The 22,694-nt window shown below is 40.4% G+C and overlaps 1 protein-coding gene across 12 annotated transcripts in view; it reads left to right on the plus strand.

Annotated features, from left to right (window-relative positions):
• LOC118161812 (poly(rC)-binding protein 3-like) overlaps positions 1 to 22,694 on the plus strand; it is a 522,442-nt gene that overhangs the window by 321,031 nt on the left and 178,717 nt on the right. For all 12 annotated transcript variants that reach the window (XM_035317460.1, XM_035317461.1, XM_035317459.1 and 9 more), the window contains one exon: positions 18,712 to 18,814. The gene's annotated coding sequence lies outside the window, so the exon portion shown is untranslated. The remainder of the gene's footprint in view (positions 1 to 18,711; positions 18,815 to 22,694) is intronic.

Raw genomic sequence — 22,694 nt, forward strand, 5'->3', positions numbered from 1 at the left:
AAAACTGCATATTTCAGTCACAGTGAACTTGTCTTATGGTCTTACAGGATCTTCTAGTAACAGAAAAACCTTTTTAACTCTTTTCATTTCAGATATCGTGGGATTTATTTGGTATAAAACTGCGTAGAAATTGTTATTGGATGAATGGATATAAGTACCCAAGTGTTTAGGAAGCACGATATTTGCACGATATTTGCTTACATTTCTAAAAGACTCTCCACCGTTCTGTATTTATCCACTTCAGTCACTTTAGGACTGATTGTATCAAATGAACACAGTCTTTTCTTTCACTTACTACTTTATATTAATGGTCCTGAAAAGGACCAAAAAGAAGTCATCCAGACAATTCCCTTGCCCCGTGGCAGGCTCATCTTTGAGGTCTGAAAGCTATAAGGAACAATGTAGGCAGTGATAGAAACACAGTCGCCAATATTATGGGCAATCCAAGATTTGCAGGATCTTTTGTTCCCAGAGAGTTTCTCCTTGTTTCTAACCTGAATCTTCCTTGCTGTAGTCTAAGTTCATTATTTTCTGTCCTGCCCATTACGGGCACAAAGAACAGATTCCATTTTAGCCCCTCAGCTGGGTCCTCTTGTATTAGGAGCAGCAGAAAGACCCTTTCACTGTCTTGCACATTATACAAGTGTCTGGCTGGGCTGTTCCTGGGCTGAGGAAGGAAAAAATGAATGAATGAATGAAGTACACTGGTTGTGCATAAGGCACAGCTTGGATACCTACCTATACCCCAATTATAAGTATGAAACAAATGATTTTCATACATGTAACTCACTTAAAACTCTTGCTATGCTGTACTTCTGCAGTTGAATTTTCCTGCCCAAGAACAGTATAACTCTCTTATCTATATTGAGTAACACTCCATCATTTCTCTAATTTATAGAGCTTCTTTTCAGTTGTTATCTTGTTTTTCAATGTCCTTGCAGTCCTTCATAGTCTACCGTGATCTGTAAACTTGGAAAGCACACTTCTGTCATCCAGCTCAGCAATGAAAACATTGAGCAATGCTAGATGCAGAACAAACTCCAGTATAACCCGGATTATTCCAACCTTTGATTTTGCAGTAGACCTAGTACTTCACTAAGTAATCTGATAAACTCTGGCACATTTTATCTGTTGAATGAACATTTCATTCAGACCTCTTTTTCCTCATGTTACTTATAAGAATGCTATATGAGACAGCGTCAAAACCTTTAACAAAGCAGGCAGCACTTCTCTTACAAAAGCCTGTTATCATTTTGTAGAAGGTAACTAGACTGGTTTGACAATGTTATTGGCAAATTTAAGCTGGCTTTTAATCATTTCTTTACTCACATCCATTATCTTTAGAATTCTGTGAAATAATCAGTAGAAGTTCCTGGTGTTCTCTTCTTTTAACAACCACAATCTTTCAGGTTTTTCCTCATTTTATTACTATTAATGTGAATGGAGATACTACCAAATGAGCCCTGATCTGAATTTTAGGCACACAGATCAGGTTGGTCCCTAGCATTAGGTATTTGCTGTCTAAGTAAAAGATAGATAATCACAGAATCACACAGAATCATCTAGGTTGGAGGAGACCTCCAAGATCACCGAGTCCAACCTCCGACCTAACACTAACAAGTCCTCCACTAAACCATATCCCTAAGCTCTACATCTAAACGTCTCTTAAAGACCTCCAGGGATGGTGACTCAACCACTTCCCTGGGCAGCCCTCCGTTCCCCTGGGAAGGGAGTCGCCTACAACGATCACCCTTCTGCCTTTCTTAGTGGAGGCAGTCCTGAGGCGTGGAGTCAACTTTCTCACCCTAGGCAACCTCCTGGGTGGACTTTCCACCTCATCCTCGCTCACCAGTCTCTCAAGCTCCAAGGCCTCAAACCTGTTGTGTAATTGCACCTGGGAAGGCAGGGCCGGTAGGGAGGGGGGTTCCCTGTGATGCTGAGCATGAATCTCCTAGGTCCCCTCCCTCTGCCCGTTAGCGACAGGGCAGGGGGTACACCGCTGTTTGGGGTGTCTCACCCCAGTGCCTTTCCTTCAGGTGTGGCAGAGAGTTGCTCCACCAGCCTAGCTCCCAATCACACTCCCTGATAGCCCTTAACCTCTCCACCTCCTCCTTGAGATCTGCCACCAGGCAGTGCAAACTGCTGCCCCAAGCCCTGTGTGCCCGTCCTGGTCGCTGTGCTCCCCAGGGGCTGCCTTTGAATGGCTGGGGACGGGGCGCTGCTGGCTGCACCCATGCCTCATCAGCCTCCTTCACGAGGGCTGCCGGGTCCTGGCGGCCCCCTTGGCTGCCTCGAGTGGCCTTAATGCCAGACAAAAAGCCCTGCCCGCCTCGATCCCCCGCTCAGCTGCAGAACGCATCTGCCCCAGAGCCGATTGCCTCGCTGAGTGAGGCAAGGGGCAAGGCAAGGGAGATAAAGGTAACAGTGAAATGTGTGAGGTAAATGGTCAGCACTGCTAGTGGTCTGGTATTACACTGGCTTCATCGGTAGAGGAAGGAAACGGTGTTCTTCATTTCCACAGAAATGGAGTAAAAGGCATTATCCTTGGATCCTTCCTGAAAGGAAGAGTGTGAAAGATGAGAAGGAGGGTTCAGGCAGCACTGGGACAAGTCACTTGGATCCAGGCAGTCTTTCTGTCACTGTAGAGACTGCAGCAGTCTTCAGTAATAATTTGATCCTGGCTTGGGCAGATGGATAAATGACCTCCTGTGGTACCTCCTATCTCCTTTACTGTATCCTACATTTATAGGCATCATGGCAAATAAGAACTTTTAGAAGGGATTGAAAGAAGATAATTGGGTAACTTTGAAGTGCTCGTGTGACATTCATGCTAAACACGAAGCAGAGGGCTGGAGAAAGTACATAAGTGTGTGGTGGAATATTCAGCAAGTGGATATATAAGAGGATTTCTATTCCTTTAAGCATTCTGTCATCTGCTCCATTCAAACCGTACACAAATGCAGGTGCTTTTTCCCTAAATAATTGTTTTAAGATATAGTTGTGACTAAATACAATGTGCAGTCTTTAAAACATTTTCCCTGAAGAACTGGGATTTAGTAATTTGTGGTTGAGGTGATGCCCTCTGAAATAAAAAGTGTTGTGTTTTTTGTTTGTTTCAATTGATACTTACTATCTCACCCTTTCTAGGTTTACAGGTGTATGACTTAGATTCATTTCTTTCTGCCAGAACAGAGCTACTTTACAGCTTAACAACCACAATTAGTGATTCGAAAAGTGTTGTGTAAGAGTTTCAGATAATTCAATTGACTGAGTCTCTTGCAGTGATAGCAGTGATGGGGAACTCACTGGCATTGTAGAATGCTGTGTTTTGAAGTTCAGTTTTTACTTACTATTCTGTTCCTTCTTTTAGTGACATCCATCCCCTTAACTTTAAATGTACTACCTGCCAAGGTCATTCTCTCCTATGAGGACGCGTCAGTTTTTCCCTTCACAGTGTTTCAGAGTTCCCTGCAGAGGCCGTCATTCCCTCCCTCACCCTGCCACCCAACCCCTTACCAGGCAGCAGGGGAGGAAAGAAAATTGGATGGTGCATCTCTTCCTTTTGTTATCACCCATGTAAGGACTTAAAAGAGACCAAATATTCCACTCAGTCCAAAATTTCAGTCAACTTCTGTCTTGCCATCAAGAAAGAGAATCATAGAAAACAGGACTAAAAGAAGCCCTTGAGGAAACTCTGTAGATCTTTCTACTCCCCTCACATGCCCAGTATCATAAATACTAGTCACCTCTTCCTTTTCCTTTTCTCTGTTTGGTCTGCCCAGGATACAGAATATAGGATTTAATCCCTGATTTGGCCTAGATTTTAACATACATATGCAGCTTTGACTTAACCTTAGGGAGTAAGGCACGGACTTGAAGTACCTTGTAGAACTGAAGCTGTGTAGAAATAGTTCACTGGCTCACTGAAGCTGGACCTGGTGGCCAGTATCAGATGTGATTTTTAAGCAAATATTACAGTAAAGAATTTATGAATGAAATAGACTGCAGCAAGTCAAAACAGTTCCAGTGTTAAAACTGTCTGAACTCATGCAATAGCTCCTTTTAACCAAGGCTGACCCCAGCCATTGCAGATACATGAATCAGAGCTGAAGCTGACATACCCTCACAGGCTATATTTTAATGTATAATATCCATTCTTACATAGTTGCTGGGCTTTACTCTCAAGTCTGATTGTCACCTGGCAAGTGTTTATATACCTGCACCCTGAGAAGTCTTGATAATCCTTTTAATTCACTAAAGTATTTGTTTAAGTAATGGGAGCACAGGCAGGTTGATATGTTTGTGTGATGAAAATAAAGCATGGCTTTGGAATAGACTCAATACCTTAGGAACAAGGCACAGCAGAAAAAAAAATAGTTAAATGTTTTAAATGTTTTGTGAAAAGAAGAGCAAATTCTGATTTTCTGGTTTTGGTTTATCTTCCTGAAGGATTTACTCTGATAGCTGGAGATTTATTGATTGAATCTGCATCATTCAAAGAAGCAAATTAGTGCTCTGCTGTCAGATTCTGTAATAGTGTTCCATGCTGTGATTTGGTCTGTTTCAGCAAGAACGCACCTTTTTTTACTGTCTTGTCTTATTTGTTTTACTCCTGATGCACAGCAGTAGTATTCCCACCCTGTTTACAGCAACACTTCAACACATTCATTGCTCAAACGACAGAAAAAGATCTATACTAAGGAACACACTTGTTTCATTTGTGCTGTAGATGAACTACAAGTATATAGAAAAGACCCTCTGTATCTTGACTTCTGTCAGCCAGATCTGATCATCAGTTGAAATCCCTGGAAATGTCAGTTAGTGGCTAGGAGTTGTGTGGGCAAGTGGAGGACGATGGCTCAGGTGGTCAAAACATGCAGGTCTTGATTCTGCACTCAGCTGGACTGGAATGGCACCACGTAATTACAGGCTTCAGTGGAGAATCCTCGGTAGAAAACACATGTTCCTCAGTAGAGAGGTAAGCCCAGCATTTATAGCTCTTTTGAAATAAACAGTTACATCAGCATAAAAATGCAATATTAAGCAACCAAAACAACCCTTATAAATAACCTTTAAAGGCACTGTGTTTCAGTTTGCCAGCAGTGGTGCTTATTTCCAAATCTAACCTGGTACAGATGCGTTTCTGATTGTTGTTTCTGATCCTCCAAATCTAGCAAAACTAAACAGATTGAACTCTTACTATAACCAATAAATGTCTTTACACAATGATCAGCACCATTAATATTTTATGTTTATATTAAGCATTCCTAAAATGTAATCTCTAGGAAAAGCTTACACCTACAAAATATTTAGGAAAACAAGAGGCATCCTTGCTTCTTCAACTGTTTGTTATGACAGAAAAAATATATCAGTCAATACAGTAAATTTATTGCAGAAAAATAGAACTCTGTCTTACAAATGATGTCTAACTCACTTGGATTTGTTCTTCTTTGGTCCAGCAAAAAACACGGCCTATGCTGTAAATAGACAAATATATAGGCAGTGAGAGACAGTCGTTATTTTAGAGAATGAACATTTGAAATTGATGACTTATGAAGCAAAGATCATTACAGCTGAAGAAGCAATAGAGAATGAATTCTATACAAGACTGTCTGCTTAATATACTCACCAGGAAAATCAATGCTCAAAATTGTTAAAAAGACATTATTATTTTTCCTCACATTTCTTTTTAATGCTTAGAGATGTTTAGAGGATTTTAGACTTTTCTCAGGGAAAAGCACCTGTTGTTGTTAAGAAAGTGCTTGAGTACATAAGGGGGGATGCTGAAGGCATCATTTGATCCACAGCATGCGTAGAGCCAGAGATGCTGCAGAGGCTCGCCCAGGTTGTCCTACCAGCATGCACAGGACTCCTCTGGAAAGGCAGAGCAGCTTGCAGGCTGTGCACCACGTGTGTTGCTCAGGTTCTCTAAGGAGACATCTTGTAAAAAGCTTCTAACTCCTCACAATTGTTTTCTCATCTTGTCTTAAGAACTGTGCAAGCCAGCAAGGCTTAGCAAGGTAGGAGCCCAACACTGGATTCTTCTTGGCTTGTGCTGTAGGGAATAATCAATGTAGATCTGAGATTAATGCACTTTAGGTTATTTATACCACTTAAGGATATGGCCCAGTGTATTCAGATGTACGCCTTGCCTACTCAGTCAAAAAACTTTCGCATTTAACTGCCTGTTTTTTCTATTTTTTACTCTCTCACTTCATTATGTCACTTCAGTATTGTCTGCTTTGGGGTTCACTAGGAATTTTTATATTTGCAGAGACGGAGGTTGGCTCCTGCCTCTGCCATGGACCGTAGGACAGATGGGATATTCCTAATGCTCTGTTATTAGCATAAGAAGTACCAGTGTTTGAGCACCAGAAAAAAAAAAGCTGCTAGAACTGCAATGTGGCAGGCTAACAGTTTATACTAACTGTAGTGTTTGCCATGCTAATACCAGAGAAAGAAGATATACGGTCTGCAAAGTTGCTGTGTTTCTGCTTAGGAACTTCATTCCTGAGACAAAATAGTAAAACATTTCCATTTCAAGCGAGACTCTACAAAGTTGCCAAAAGCAAAACCACTCCCCCTTGCTTATGTTCATTTCTCAGTTTCAGTTTGCCAGCAAGTAGCTAGGAGAAGAGCAAGCAGAGCTCTATTGTAATCATAGAATAAAATATTACGGGGGCTGATCAGCAGTCAGGAATCATAGCAATCTTCTGCTGCTGGTGCCCTGAGATAGATTTGGAAGGTTGCATTCAGAAAATTCAAACAGTAATAAAAAGAAAAGAATAGGAGGCTCTCTTTCTGTTGACTGTCCCATCAAGAGAATTACTGAGGGGAACTTCATGAATTTTTCTCTGGCCCTTTATTTTCACCTTTTGTTCTTAGCTGTGAATATGCAAAAGGCATTCATGTGCAAAAAAAAAGCAAGATGAGAAAGAGACCTTCTTTTAACATGGTAGCAGGCCATGCTCATATGATGTGACACTGCATGGTTTCAGCCTGACCCATAATTTTAATATCAAGAGGTTTTAGTTCCTAGATCTTTCATGAAGTTTGGTTATTTTCTTTGAGATTTTTGCATCCAATTATATAACTGCATTTCAGAATTGTCTTCATGAAACTAATGCTGCAGGAATTCATTTTCCTTTTCCAGTCTATAAAATGTTACTTCTTCAGCTTAGTGCCCAGCACTCAAAATGGTGAAACTGAGCATTGTGAACCTAGATGGATAGCTATATACAAACTTTTGTGTAAAACTCTATGTGTGCGCTTGCACAAATAAATAAAATGAGCTCACCCAAAAGGGGAAGTGTGAGTCAATGAAACAAACCAAGGCACCAACAAACCAACAAATGCCCTGCCCATGCATTCCAAAAGCATTTTTTCAGCATCTCTGAGTAGCTGACAGTAAACACTTTAACAAAACTTAGGGTTTTATTCAGTGAATCTCTGTAAGTAATCTTTGCAATATTTACACAAGTATGGTGCAGTATTCTATGTGCAGACATAAATACAGGTATCTGATCATTATCCCTGACCTTCAGATTTCTCCTTACGTATCTCCATTAAGCCCCAATTTGTTACTAAAGCATTCTTTGCAATTAAAAATTTATTGCTTAAATAGAAAAGACAGCTTCCTGCCTAGTTCTTAATTAATCTTTATTTAAGACACTTAAATATTTATAGTGACTTATTTCTCTTTTTATTATAAATACCGTAGTGATTCAAAGAACCTTTATGCTTCTGACAAGTTTTCGCTTTTACTGCAATTGGTACTCTTAAAATAACGGCATCTGTCTCGATCCATAGACCGTGGTGCTCTTGCAGATGTAACGACAAGGATGTCAGGTTTAGCGTTGGTAATTTGCTACAGAGAGGGTCAGATTTCCCTTAGGCCTCATTGCCCCTCCTTCTAAAGTGGAACAAAGCATGGGTAAACTACTGCTGTACGTACTAGTTATAAGCAAGGTCCAACTAACTACACTTAACACATACTGCTCAGCTAAGGGCACAAGTAGTTCATCTGTGGGCTTAACCCTTTGCCTGCATCAGCGCAGGTTGTGCCAGAGAAGCACACTGCTCCCCTGAAGGACAGCAGCAGTGAGCACCAGCGGGTGTATGCTGCACTAAGGCACAGTGTTTCCTGGCCCTTGTGTCTCACATAGGCCACTGTCCACTATCTGCACTGAAGGTTGGGTTGTCCTCCAACCCCTGACCCACTAACTGCCTCTACTACAAACATCTTGGCTCAGCCCCCAAGACAATTTTCAGAGTTTCTCAACTCTTTTGAATCCCTGCTTATCTTGCAGCTTTTCCTAAGAATGCCTGGGCTTGAAGCCATCAACTGCGTTGTTCCAGCATGCAACCTTTCAATTCCCACAGCTAGTCAGTAATGATCTGGCTGATGGAAGAGACTGTACTTCCTCATCTTATAGACAAACTTACCCTGGAGCAGGATGACAGAAGTTGGCCAGCAGTAATCCCACAGATCCCTGTCTCTGACCTCCTTTCCTTCTATAGAAAAGACTCATTTTTCTATCACATTGTCTTTTTTATCCATTTCCTCTTAAGCAGAGATAGAGACAGTCTTGAAAGGCAAGGCAAGCATAATTTCTAATAGGAATCCCATTTTCTTACACTAACACCAAACAAACAGCTTTGTTGTTGAATGGTGAGATGCAGATGGGAAGGGACTAGTTTGGGCTCACTGCCAGGAACTTAACAACCAAGTGGGACTCTGCCTCCTGTGTTCCATGGGAGGTCACACTTCATGATCAAAGAGGACCCACTGATCTTCGCAAAAGAAGGTCACAATCTGTAAGCAATGGAAACAACTGTGGCTTTCCTTTTGGCATCAGGAGTGGTAACATAAACTTCTGCACTGCAAGTTAAATTATGGAAACATTACTGTGCTTCTGCATAGCCAAATTGCTTGTGCCAATAGGATACACCACAGTGTTCTGGGAAACATAGCAGGTAAAATTGCTAAGCTGATACGAGAAGACTGAAGTCTAAATTGCAGTACAAGCAAATGACCTGCTGCTATAAACTGTACCCCTACAGATTTGCTTACTGATTGCAATATGCTATTTATTGTTTGTATAAACTGAAGATTGATCAAAATTATTTGTTTCCACTTATATCTTGTTGAAGAACTATGGGAGATCACTGTTTGAAGTAGATTACTGCCAATCATTCTCATATGTAGAATGAGAAAACTGAATACAAACTATTCTTGTAGCTTTCAGCTGAGTTATTTAACTAAAACCATGGCTGAAAAGGTGGGATTTTTCACACTGTTTAACTGGAAATACATAGTGTAGCCAGGGATCAATATTGATGCTTGGATGGATGAAATTACATTTTAAGTATTGCAGCACTGAGTAAGGATAAAATAACAGTATAACTGGTAATGTGTGATATGCATAAGGGATGCCAGCTGCCCACATTAAGTGAAATCTTACTCATCTTAATCATGAGAATAGCTTCATGGATGTCCCTGAATGAGATTCTTTCCTAATGTAAGGCCATCAATTTCATATATAAGTGAAGTGGGACTGTGCTCACAGATTCTGATAATATGGTATGTATCCAGTTGTTGTAGTTCTAGAATAAAAATCGTTGATTACATTGAAAATACGTTAGCAATTTTTCTAACCAGTAAATGTGTATCTCCTATACGGTTAGTTCTCTGTGCAGATTGTTATGCTTGTAATATGACTGGTTTCTCTTTGCTGTGGAGTGGTACTTTAATGGACATTATTTTTGTGATGTAAGCTATAACTTTCAGCAATTCACGGTGAAACTTTTCTTATTAGTTGCCTCTTGACAGCATCACCATTTCATTAGCCTTAATTAATTCCAGAGATAGTATAGTTTAGGACATAATGCAACACCCAGAAGGTTAAGCAAGCCTCACCTATGTGGTGCTGTGCAAGTTATGTCATTTCTTGTCCTTTATCTGGTAGAGGTTTGTCATCTATGTCTGCAGTGATGGAACTTGCACAGCATCTGGGATAGCTGATCTGAATTTTATTTCTAGTCCTACCACCTTTACTGCAAAGGCTTTGAGGCAGGTGACCCAACCTTTTTGTACAGTCTGCACAATACTGCTTCTCGTTTCGGAAAGGATTTTGGTACCTATTGTTAAAGAGAATGATAACTCTGGAAGTGCTTAATATGTCTCCTGAGCAATACACCACAATAAATATGCTAGTATTTTCTCAGTTGAGATATCATACTAGCTAGACACAGCCTCTCAGAGTTTCCCTGTTCCAAACCATTACTGCTCAGTGTCTACTGCATGGAGAAGAGGCTATCTGCTACAGAGTGTGTCAGTGAGACAACCCTAGTTCTTTGTTACCTGCACACTTTTCCCTAGCTGTCAGTCCAAGTTTGAGAAACAAGAATACCATGATGACCACCCCACTCTTTTTTTGTTCATCTACAACAAAGCAATGCTTACTGAACTCTGTAATGTTCATATATATCTTTGTGTAGTGCATATCCTTATGAAACTAAGGTGAGGCAATTAGAAAAGATGAAAAATGAGTCTTTCTTCCTAACACACCAGAACAATCTTCAATAATAATAATAATTAAAAACAAACAAACAAAATCCTTTCTCCTGGATGAGGTAGCACAGTGTCCGCTGACTAGGATTACTCATGAGCTTACCAATTTTGGAGTATTGCTCAAATCAGAAGAACAGCATATCACAAGCACGCAGTAGCACAGCAGCCATGAAAAATCTCAGTGTTTTATGGACAGTTGGGACCAACTGAATGCTCATTATTGAATTAAGAAGGTTACAGCTGGGGGGACTTGAAATCTTTTCCCCTTTTGTCATAGATACTGTGGTATTGCCTGGCTCTCTAAATGAAACAACAATAGTGAAGCCTCAGGGCAGATTGTCTGCTATCCCTCTCTTGGGCAGTCTGCTTTTCTTCCCTCTCAGTGTATTAGAGGTGGCTGATCCATTGTAATGCAATGCCAAAGGCCTTTGGGACTTAAAAAATGTGTGTGTGGTATTGCAGGGGCAAAGAAAAAGAATCGACCCTACCAGATGTGATTGTTTCAGGTGGCAAATAGGTTTTAAGGAAAAACAAGAAAAAAATGCACTTATGTTGCTTAAAGCAAATGAAGTAATTCCACGTGGTTGTCCAAACTTAGAGCAAATGCAATAAATGTAATTGGTTGTCCCCATAGCTCTGTCACTCAAAAGCCCTTCACTAACAGGATTTTCCCTTGCATTAAAAATTACACATTGGTCACAGCAAACTTGTTTCCTCATAGATTAAACTGATTCACTGCCGCAATAACATTTGTATTAAATGTCTGTTAGAGCCAAACAGCTATTTGGTTTGATGACATCTCAATTCCTTTTTTGAAATATTGAGAAGTATTTACTTTTAGGTATGAGGAAGTGCTTTGGTTTGTTCAATACTTTGTACTCATGCGAACAATATCCAGGTGCAAACAAACACAGTAGCTAGTCACTGTTTGTTACTCAGGCATTGCTTATTCTCCTGTGTCTGTTTCAAACATTGTTGTCATCTGTTCAATAAGCAGAAACATTATTATTACTGTGAGGTGGCCATTCGTGAACAGTATTATTCTTCCAGCACCATAAGGCACGCAAGGCAAAAGTCAAAACAATTATTAACAATGCTGAGCCAACAGCAAATGGCTCACAAACAACCCACAGGCTAAATATGCTTTGTCCAAATAATTCAGTGCGTAATTAACAAACGCATTGGCAGAAATGTGCTCATTAACAACTTGCAAGCAGGAAACAGGGTTGGATAGTGTTTTCACAAACTGGTTGCAATAGATGTAGTAGGAAAGTAGGGTTGCATCCTCATGCTCACCTGGAACAAAGTTGTTCCTTGCCTATATAAGGACTGCTAAAGGCAGTTCAGATTAAGTTCAATGAAGGTATAAAATTCAGGTACATAATTGAGGTACACAAAACCCAGTATGGACGGGTTGGTTCCACTGAAGGCCAAGCAGCATAAGCACACTGCCTTCTCCAAGGATGTGGTGGATGGAATAGCCTTGACCAGCCTCTCGCTGCCCAAGTTCAGCAGGACAAAGGGTGAAAATAGGATGAAAAAGTTTGCAGGTTGAGATAAAGACAAGGACATCATTTCTCAATTATCATCACAGGCAAAACAGACTCAACTTGAGGAAAAGTAATTTAACTTACCACCAGTTATCATAAATTCAGACAGTGAGAGACAAGAAGACAAAGATTAAAACGAGACCTTTCCTCCTCTGTTGCGCAGGCTTAGCTCCACTCCCTCACTCCCAACACCTCTCTTCCCACCCCAGCAGTGTGGTTTTGGGCAGCACAAAGCACTTTTAGTCAGTACAAAGGGGCTTCTCCCTGCAGCTTCTCCCCTCTGACACTTCTCCCCTGCTCCAGCATGGGCTCCCTCCCACAGGCTGCAGTCCTACAGGTAACATACACTTGCTCCAGCATGGGCTGCAGGGGAGATCTACCCCAATGCCTGGAGCACCTCCTCCGCTGACCTGGGCGTTCCCTCAGCCGTTTCTGACTTTGTTACTCCCCCCTTGCTGCCACCTGTCCGTGCGGCATCTGGCCCTTCCCTCAGGCCCTTCCTTCCGGCCCTTCCCCGAGGCGCCGCCATCTCGGCGGCAAGGCCCGGCCCCGCCCCACGCAGCAGACCTGCGGCCCCCGCTGCCGGCGCCCGGGCACCCGCTCCCCCGTGCAAAGGATGAAGCTGATTGAGTATGTGGGCTGGTTCTTATTGTTGTTGCTGTGTGGTTTCTTTGGTGGTTTTTTTTTTTTTTTTTTTTTTTTACCCCTTAACTTATTCCTCTTGCTTTAATGATTTCTTTGATCACTCCTGTGTTCACGAGTGTCCCTTAAAACAGTACTTACTCGTCTCTAAGAGCACCGAACCTCAAAAAATAAGGCCAGGACTATGCAAGAAGCTGTTGGTGCATGCTTGTTATCTGAGGCATGCATGCTGCAGGGCCACTGGGCCAGTACAAGGTTTAATGCCAATTCTTGTACCAATGGCAAGCCCCGCTGACGTGGTGTATAGTTCATACCATTTGTAGACCTGATAAAAACTACAGCAAAAAGGTGTTTTTTTTTTTTTTTTTTTGGACAAGTTTAAGCGTAGGTGGGTAGGTGAGACTAAAGTGGTGGGGACCAGCATGCCTGGTAGACATAGCTGTAGTTTGCAGGTGTCCTTAAGCTGCCTCATTTTCCCAGCAGGGGTTCCAGCTGACCTGGGGTCTGTTCTGCACCACAAGGTTTAATTCTCCCAGTGCACTCTGAAAGCTGCAAGCGTGACTGAGCCAGTGTGGTCTGTTGTGGTTGTACCCACAGCAGAAGCACTTGCCTTACTGACTCAGAAATATGGATATACTTGCTCCATGAGTAAACCATTCCTTGGGCTGGGCTTCAGCACAGTTCCACCTCGTGCCAGGGTAGTAAAACCACCCTGGGAAGGGCTCTGTGGTTTCTTGTGCCTCCAGTAAAAGATGAGTGTTACGGGGGCTTTTGTCAGCCAGTCAGGGACTTGGATATCTTTCCCTAGACTAACACAACAGTTCTGCTAGCGGAAAAATGCTCTGCTCTGCTGAGCTCTGCTATGCTGAAATGCCAGCATAAACATATCAGCATCCTTGGGCTCGTGGCAGTTTGGTTCTGTGCCACTAGAAATGGTGCTTCTGGCTTGTGTGCTTCCCCTGAACGGACTTACTGTATGGACAGACATTAGGGTAAGTATATATCCGTGTAAGGAAGTCTTTTGGCTTGGTCAAAATTTCATGTTAACTTAGGTAACTGTTGAAGAAAGTTAGACAGACACACCTCTTTGGATGTAAACTCCATTTGTTTCCCATCAGTTTTGAATGGTTGCCATTTCTCTGTATAAACTATGAATTTCAGTAGTATTAACTGCTCCAATGTGGTGGATATTTTAAAATAATATTTTCTGCAGTACCTCTCTGCAATACCTCTTCTACTTTTTTTTTTTTTTGGTCAAGTCTCTCAGGAACTGGCTTAAATTTAGCCCAAATATGTGATTCCAGATTGGCATAAATGTATGCAGAGGGGCTTACATACCATTTGAAGTTGAAGTAGTTCAGCCTGCTCAGGCAGGAGGTCTTTAGGTGATGTTCTTCTAAGAAGCCTCAGGTTTGGCATCCAACCGCTACTGAAGTTTAAAGAGAATGATACAAAAAACTCCCACCTTACAGAAGAAAATGATGATACTGCCTTTCCTGCCTTGAAAAAATAAAAAGAAAGAGAAAAAGAAAAAGGGAGAGAAGAAAAGGAAAGAAAGAGAAAGAGAGGAAAAGAAAGAGAAAAAGCAGTCTATCCCTATGTAGTTAGTGATCTTCATCTTAACTGTTTAAGCTAATTCATGAGAGACAAATAGGAATTTTCCAGACAAATGTATAAGAATATGTGGAATTGTCCCTTTCAGTTTATCATGGTGATAAAATGAGATAACTTTCAGTGAATAAGCAAAGTTGATCTCTGCATCCTTCATCCGATGCTGTTTCATAAAAGGCTTTACCCTGCTCTCTGTCATGCTACAGGAGAAAGGCTTACCAGTTCCACCACTCGGCAGCTTGTATGGGATGGCTGACGCTTCCTATGAGATTGAATGCTATATTCAAAAAATGCTTTTATAGCAGTGTAATGAAAATGTTCTGACTGGCTGACTAGATTTCTGGTCATGCGTGCTACACTTAAGCTAGGTGGCCCAGACCATTGAACTTTGGTTGATACCACAGCCTCTTCCTGCTATCTGCCCATGTTATTTTTCCGTGAAAATCAGCATGTGAGAGAAGGGATGGGACATAGCTTGGTGTGACAGCAATAGCTGGGATGTGAACCTGGACTTGGGCCTGAGGAGGATTTTCTTCCAGAACATTTTCTATCATAGTATTTATTCAGAGTCTGGGATGAAAAAGGTTTCCATAGCTTTTCAGAGTTTATAATATCCTGAAAGCTGAATATGTCATGCCAACCAAAAATTTGTATTGTAGCCAATGCTGTCGATGGGATGCTGGCTTAGATAGAGGGATCTTCTATTTCACCTAGCGTAGCCATTTTTATTTACTCATTTGTGTGAGGTGCCAAAACACTAAAAGTTTATCATGGGTCTGTAGGTAAACATATTTGTTTTTGTTTGTTTGTTTGTTTCCAAAATGATGGATGCACTCATACGGTCCCCCTCTCCCCCCCACCCCCCCCCCCAAAAAAAAAAAAAAAAAAAAGAAATCTTCACTTGGTCTGATTACCAGAAAACTTCCCTGCATTTTTGCTAAAGGCATAGTATGCTTTCTAACATCTGCATGTTGTAAGAGATCACCATGAGCTGTATCTGAATGAGACCAAAGAGTAACTTCCCTTGGTGTCATTCCAGAGCACTCCGTAGTGCTCCTGAAGCTGAAGGTTTACATTCTGCCTCTTTGTGCAAAATGCAGAGATTGGCAATGTTTCTTTACCACCTCAGCTTTTTGAACTCCACTCGTGTATGTGGTATCTACCACATCTCATGGCAATGGGTTCCACTGTTTAATTGTGATCTGTGTGGAAAACATCCTTTCTTGGGTTTGTTTGTTTTAAACTCACTAACCTCTCACTTTGTTGGAATCACCATGCTTCCTGTGTTATGAAAGACAGTGAAGAAGCTTTTCTTATTCCCTTTCTCTGTACTGTTCTTGATTTTATGAGGCTCTGTCACAATGCCTTCCCTCGGTTGTTCCTCCTCCAATACGAAAATCCTAAAGCTTTTTTTTTCTTTCCTAGTATAGAAGCCACTACATACCTTTGATCAATCTGTCACCGTGTATTTTCTATTCCTACCCTGTCCTTTTTGAGATGAGATGACTGGAACTGTATTCAGTATTCAAACTGTTATGTGGGCAAAGGATTTATATGGCAGTATTTTCTTGTTTTCTTCTGCTCTGTTCTCTGTTCTTTTCCTAATATTTCCTAATACACCATTTTCTTTTTTGACAGTTGGTGAGGATTTAGGTGACATTTCCGTAAAGCTATTTGCAAGCTCTCTTTCCCAAGCAACAGTTAATTTCTCTATGTGTTCATAGATTTCCCAGGGTACAGGTATAAGACCTTAGTTACTTAGCCATGAAAACAAGGCTAAATTACAAGAGTGTTTTAGGCTATAAACATGATGATTGTTAGTAGAATTTAATGTTCGCTCAGTTCTACTGGCAATTTTGTGTTGTTCTGGGTTTTATTATTCTAGAGATTTCTCGCAATAAGCATGCGAAGCAGTGTGAATGTTTCCCACAGACCCCATCTGTTTAGCAGGTTGGTGATAATTTTAACAGAACATTAATTTTAACAGGAAACTCATTCAGGAAAGAGTTCATTCAATGAGTATTATCTAAGAGAGTTTTGCTAATTTTGCCACTGTAAGGGTTATCCTGACTGAAAACAAAAGAAGCTAAAACCACTCCCTTGCTACAATAACCTGATGGAGATTTCTTCCCATAGTCTTAAGTATCAGATGGAGATGCACAGCCCTTCAATGTTTTTTCATAACTGAAATGTGCTTACCATCATAATGGATACTAGGATGGAGTTCTGGGGCTGGAATGAAATAAGTCACTTCAGGATTGTTAAAACCGAGTTGCAAAAGAACTTAAAATAGTTGTTTCTAAAAGAACTGCTGACAGAATGAATTTATTTCTGCAAGTCAATCAGTCTCATTTTACTTTAAAACACTTGCTATGTTATATTTCAGTGATTATTGTTGAAAATTCCTTTATGGGCTAAAGACCCCAGTGCCATGCCAAGCAAAGGTATTTTAAATGAGGTTTTCAGCACTCTCCTTTCATGGATTATGAATCTTTTTGCTTGTTAGCACAAGATGTTGTTTTGAAATGTGTGGCTGCACTGCAGTAGAGAAACTATAGGTTTTTGAAGATTCCCAGTTCACCTGTTCATGCGGCTTTCTCTGAGAAGGAGTTCTGCTCCTTACTAATTCTGTTTATTCTCATGCATTCTAGGCAGTTTTCTTTTAATTTATTTTTTTCCCATTGCAGTCTCAGTCCTGCTTATCTGTGACAGAGATGGAAACATTATTTTATTTTAGAGCTCTGGTGAATTGACCTTGTCCAGCAGCCATGCACTCACCCTGCCACGCTCTCGTTCAACAGAAAAGGGGGAGGAAATCATATGGAAAAGCTTGTGCATCACAGTAAAGACAGGGAGATCACTTAATTATCTTCATGGTCATAAGAGACCCTAGGAAAACTGATCTAAGTTACTGCCAATTAAAAGTAGAGCAGTATAGTAAGAAACTAACTAACTAACTAACTAAAACCACCTTCCCCCTACCACCCTTCTTTCTAGGCTCACCTTCACTCATCATTCCCTTCTCCAGTGTGGGGTCTTCCAAACACTACAGTGTAGATATCTGGTCGCATGTGATCTTCTCTATGGGTTGCAGGGAAATACCTGCTTCACCATGGTGTTCTCCATGGGCTGCAGAGAAATCTCTGCTCTGGTGCCTGCAGCACCTCCTCCCCATACTTCTCAGACCTTGGTGTCTGGAGGGCAGTTTCTCACACATTTTTCTCAATCCTCCATCTCAAAGTTGCCACACAACATTTTTTTTTTGTACACTTTCTTAAATGTGTTGTCACAGAGGTTGATGGGCTGAGCTTTGGTCAGCAGCAGGTCTGTTGATCGATTTGGTGCAGCAGCCAGGCTGACTGGAATTGGCTTTGTCTGGCACAGAAGCAGGCCCTGGTCTCTTGTCACAGAGGCTATCCCTGCAGCCCCACTGCTAACAAAACCTTGTCACACAAACCCAATGCAGTAGAAAAGGATAGTGACTCCAGTGAAAAGATGAAAGACACATAGTGAATTTTCAGATTCTTCTACCCTAGATTTCATTTCCCTTTGACTACTGTCAGTGTGGACCCAACATCCTGACTAGAGCCTTCCCAACATTTTCTGCTGGTTTTAATCAAATGTTGCCCTTTTAAAGCTGAGCAAGCACTGTTCTGCCCTATGGTAGTGTGCCCATCTCTTTCACAGTCTGGGTAGATGGAAGCACTGATCATCTCCCAGTTTCGCAATTTCACTCAGATTTCTGGAGGTGAGACAGCTCCTCTACTCAGTCCTGCCTGGTATGGATGATTGGAAATTAAGAAGCTAGACTTGAAATGCAGAATAATATTGCGAGTACCTAGGGACATCCTGAGCTATTAGATGACAAATAAAGAGGCCAAGTACATGAACTAGTCCAAAAGACAGCCAGAGAACTCTACCCAATTGTTTGAAAGACATTTAGGGGCATGATTTTATGGGCCTGTTTTGGAAAGGCATTACTTCAGCATACTGGTTTATTAAACCAGAAAGGAGACAGGTCTCTTTCATTTTCACTGTTTCTTCACAACTGGTACAGCTTAGAAATGTGGATATGCAAGTGAATGAATTAAATAATTACTCTTCTTGTTCTGATTTCTTGGGCCTGGGTTATAATGTGCAGTCCAGGTAGCCTGATCTGAGCAGTTAATCTTATAGTCTTATAGAAGTCCAAAAACTCTGCAGAATCAAAGGTCATTTTATGTATGAATAACCCCATTAAAAAAAAAAAAAAAAAAAGTTATTATTTTTGAAAAGTTTTGTTATAATACATGATAGAAAAATAATTACTAAGTCCTTGATTATTCCTCTTTTCAGAACATACCCAACATCTTTAGATTTCTTCCTTGAGACCACAGAGTGACTGCAAAACTGACCGACAACAGCAGGGTTTTTTAAATATCACTTGGTCTTCTGACAAGTAAGTTCTTCATTTTCAATTTTGTTTTCTCCCCTGTATTCCTGACTTGTGTTTCATTTCTTTATTTGTTACATGGATGGCCACGCTCATTTTCTGCACCAAGTGAATAAAATGTGTGAAAATTTTATAGTATGAAAGTGATCTTAGTCTCCCGCTTCCCAGATAGAATGAAACTTTATCAGTATTACAGATATCGTTTAGATGAAGTACTGGATCACCTAATTATTCCAACTTGTAGTGCCAGTGGGGTCGTAGTCACTCTGGATGTTTTAGCACTTTTCCCTGGTAGTAGAACATGGTTATATCCTCATTTCTATCATTAGAATTGTCTGGCATCAAGAGTCAGAAAATGGTTATCCTTTTGCAGTTGAGCTCTTCTAGGGAGCTTCCAGAGGTTATTCATTTTAGTAAATGGGACCCTAAAGTTTGCCAGTTTGATTGGATACCAAAGAGAGATCTTGCATATAATTTTACAGCGCCTCAGATTATACTGCTACCTCAGATTACAAAAAAAATGAGCAAACCCTATACATTGTAAGAGCAGAAAATTGCTGCATAAGGAGAAGATAGCAACAATAACTTCTTCCAAACCTTAAAACACATGTTGACACTTTGAGCTTCTTCACCTGAGGTTCTGGTAATGGCTCCTTCTGCAATTCTTTTGCTCTGCAAGGCGTTGGGGTCCTTGGTAATAAAACTTAGGATTCCACTGTATCATTTTCAGATCTAACCAGTCAAGTACATAATTCCAGCAATAACTCTGCTCATATGCCTTCTCTGCCCATTTAGTCTTCTCTGCTCTCTCTGCATGTCTTAGTCTTTGAAAAGTTGAACAACTCAGTCTCAGACTTGTACTACACCGGAAGCTTGCTAAGATTTCCCCTGAATGAGTACCTCACACAATGAGGTTTACCTATTATGGCAGGTTATACTAGGAAAAAAAAAAAATATATATATATATATATAACTTGTTTACATAGTAGCACATATTATCTATGTCTCAGTAATACCTGACACTCTTTCTCCTTCCTACTGTACACCGTCTTTCCCAAATTCGCCTGAGTTCCCCTAAATGTGTACCTTTGTCTGCTGTAAAACCTTCTCATGTCTGTGCAGACTTGATACATCATACCATACTACCCCAAAAGTAAAATGATGTAAAACGGGAATTCGAGCCTTGAAAAGCATCTTTGGACTTTGTTCTTCTCCCGTTACTGTTAGATTTTCTGGACTGTCTTGTCATACTGGGAAATGGGAGGGGGAGCTGCTCTGAGCCTTGAGTTCAGTTCTGGAGGAACAAAAGGAAACTCCTTTTCAACCTTTTTAAAGCTTTTTAAAGTAACTTACAAGTCATCACCGCTCACAATCCGAGTGAAGTCCAAGGTGAAAACTATGAGGCAAATATCATGACGGTATCTCTAAAAAATTGTGGAGGTTTTATAGATGCATAAAAATAGATTTTTTTTAACAATTTGGAAGTCCTTAGTAAACGTAGGGAAAGGAAGCTGGAAAAAAAAAATGGAAAGTGCTGGGAATAATAGCATCTGCAAATAACCGCTATGGTAAATTGAAAGAGTTTTGTTATTAAAAGGTCTAGTAGGATCAGAAAATGAGAGAGGAAAAAGAACAACTTGTTCTGGAAGGCTGAAGAATAGCCTTACTGCTTATTAAGAGGAGCAGAAGACAAAGCTACTTTCTCTTCAGGACTTGTTGAAGGAGAACCTCAAAACTTCTTAAAGTTTTCTGATTCGTAAGAATAAGGTATATAAGGAAATACATCTTCAAACACAAAAATGTTTCTGGACAATGCAGTCCAGTCACCCTAGTTTCTTAAGTGGGGGAGCTTATATATGTATATATAAATCTGTTCCCAGAGACTGATCCTCCAAAATAGCGATGAAGGTTCTCATGTCACTACCACACTCCTTCCTCTTTCTTTGTAGTTTCATATTGCTGCTGTAATTACTATGTTATTTACTTCTGTTGGAATATATTCCTCTTCAGCATACCATGATTGATTTTATGAAACCGAATGCCTTGTTACATGCTGGCTCAGCTCTGACAGTCATATTTGATCATCTTGTGCATGATAGGTAATGAAATTTTAGGACATTATTGCTTCTTGCTTCTGCATATTTCTGAGGTAAAGATGGAGACAATACATTCATTACCTCATATATCATAATTAAGTAAATTTAGCTACCTTCAGTCTCCAAAATAAAAGACGTTTAGAATATTATTTCATATTTTTAAAAAAGTGATGGAAATATATACAATATTTAATAAATGCTCAAATAAACTAGTGAATATACAGGAATAAGAAACATTGGGTTTATATTACTTTTACACATTAAATGTAATTTCATTAAAAGCTGTATATTGCACATCTGAAATTTCACATTTTACACAAGCAGATAAAATAGGATTTTTCTCAATTATCAGCAGTTTTACAGTTGCAGAATCAGCTTCAGTCTTTCCTATTGTTTGCTGGCTTGCTTGCCTTTCAGGCATTTTGGCTATAAGCATGTAGCCAAACTTTTGAGTCTTTACTTGGGGTCAGAAAGGACCACAGTGTCATAACTTACCTTTCTCTCTTCCCATAAAGTAGAAGGAGTGAATACCTCATTTATTATGAGTGATTTCTCTTCTGATTATCTGCACTTCTGTGTTTCACTTTCCTGTCTGACCATAATATATCAGAGATGTATATAACAGGAACAGTTTCCCTATTTACTTAATTGACCATTCACTTGGATTGTACTAAAGGAAAGACAGGCTAGAGCCAACTGCTTTAGAACCATAGAGCCATGTAGATTGGAAAAGACCTCTCAGATCATCAAGTCAATTTCTTTTCAATTTGTCTCTAAGAAGCGGTTTTGGAGCTCTGTCCTTTTTATTACAAAGAGCAGATTGTAAGCAAGCTTGAGAGTGTTTGGCATGTTACGAACCCAAGACTAATAACTGAATTACTGGATCTCTGTGTGACATTACGCATATCAACACTGTGCACAGAACTGATTTATCACTTCATCAACCCAAGAAATAAATAACAAATAGTGGGTCCATCTGGAAGGAGGTTTTCATTTTGAAAAGGGAGGGCAGAGGAAAGAGATTCAATTTAGGTTTAGTCACATTGATCTATTTTAACCAACAAATAACAATTGGTTTTGAGGTAGATGTTACAAAATGAAAGAAGTAGGATTGGCGACTGGCAGGTTCAGAGCATAGGCAGAAGCAGTGGTGGTCGTGATTTGTAGCACAGAATTGTAGTAGTGACCTAGGATCTCTTTGGTCCAGGATCGATTCCCTCCTCTGCTAAGTCGTGTTTGAACTCCAGTCCCTCACCTCTGATTACAGTACTTTCAACTGCTTTGGGTCTATAGTATTCCCAGGCAAATTACTCATTAGAGTTTACTTTGACCTACACAATGTTCTGATAAAAAGAAACCCTACGCAACATCAACAGAGCACATGCTAAACCAGCACATCACAGACAATAAACAGCATGAGGAGCCCTAAGTGAGGGAGAGCATTTGCAGTGGATTTCAACAATGTTCACAGTTAGACACATGTTTTCAGCATTTTTCAGACAGCCTGGAAGCTGACAGAATATTCCTGTCAATGAAATTTGCAGATGATGTGAAAAGTCCAGGCTGCTTACTATAGCCAGCAACCTGGGTCGCTTGGTAACCTCAGGCTAGCTGCATGAAGCAAAATACTGAATTTAAGGCTAAAGAATACAAGTTTTGTTGAGAGAAAGAGGAATTGTGTTCTAAAGAGCCCTAACCTTTGAGGGAGAAAAAAATCAGGCATCATGGCAAATAAGCAACTTGAGTGAGAAAATTGATTGTATAGAAGGGGGATTGTTGCTTTGATTGTG

Source organism: Oxyura jamaicensis, chromosome 2 (assembly GCF_011077185.1).
Source record: "Oxyura jamaicensis isolate SHBP4307 breed ruddy duck chromosome 2, BPBGC_Ojam_1.0, whole genome shotgun sequence".
NCBI lineage: Eukaryota > Metazoa > Chordata > Aves > Anseriformes > Anatidae > Oxyura > Oxyura jamaicensis.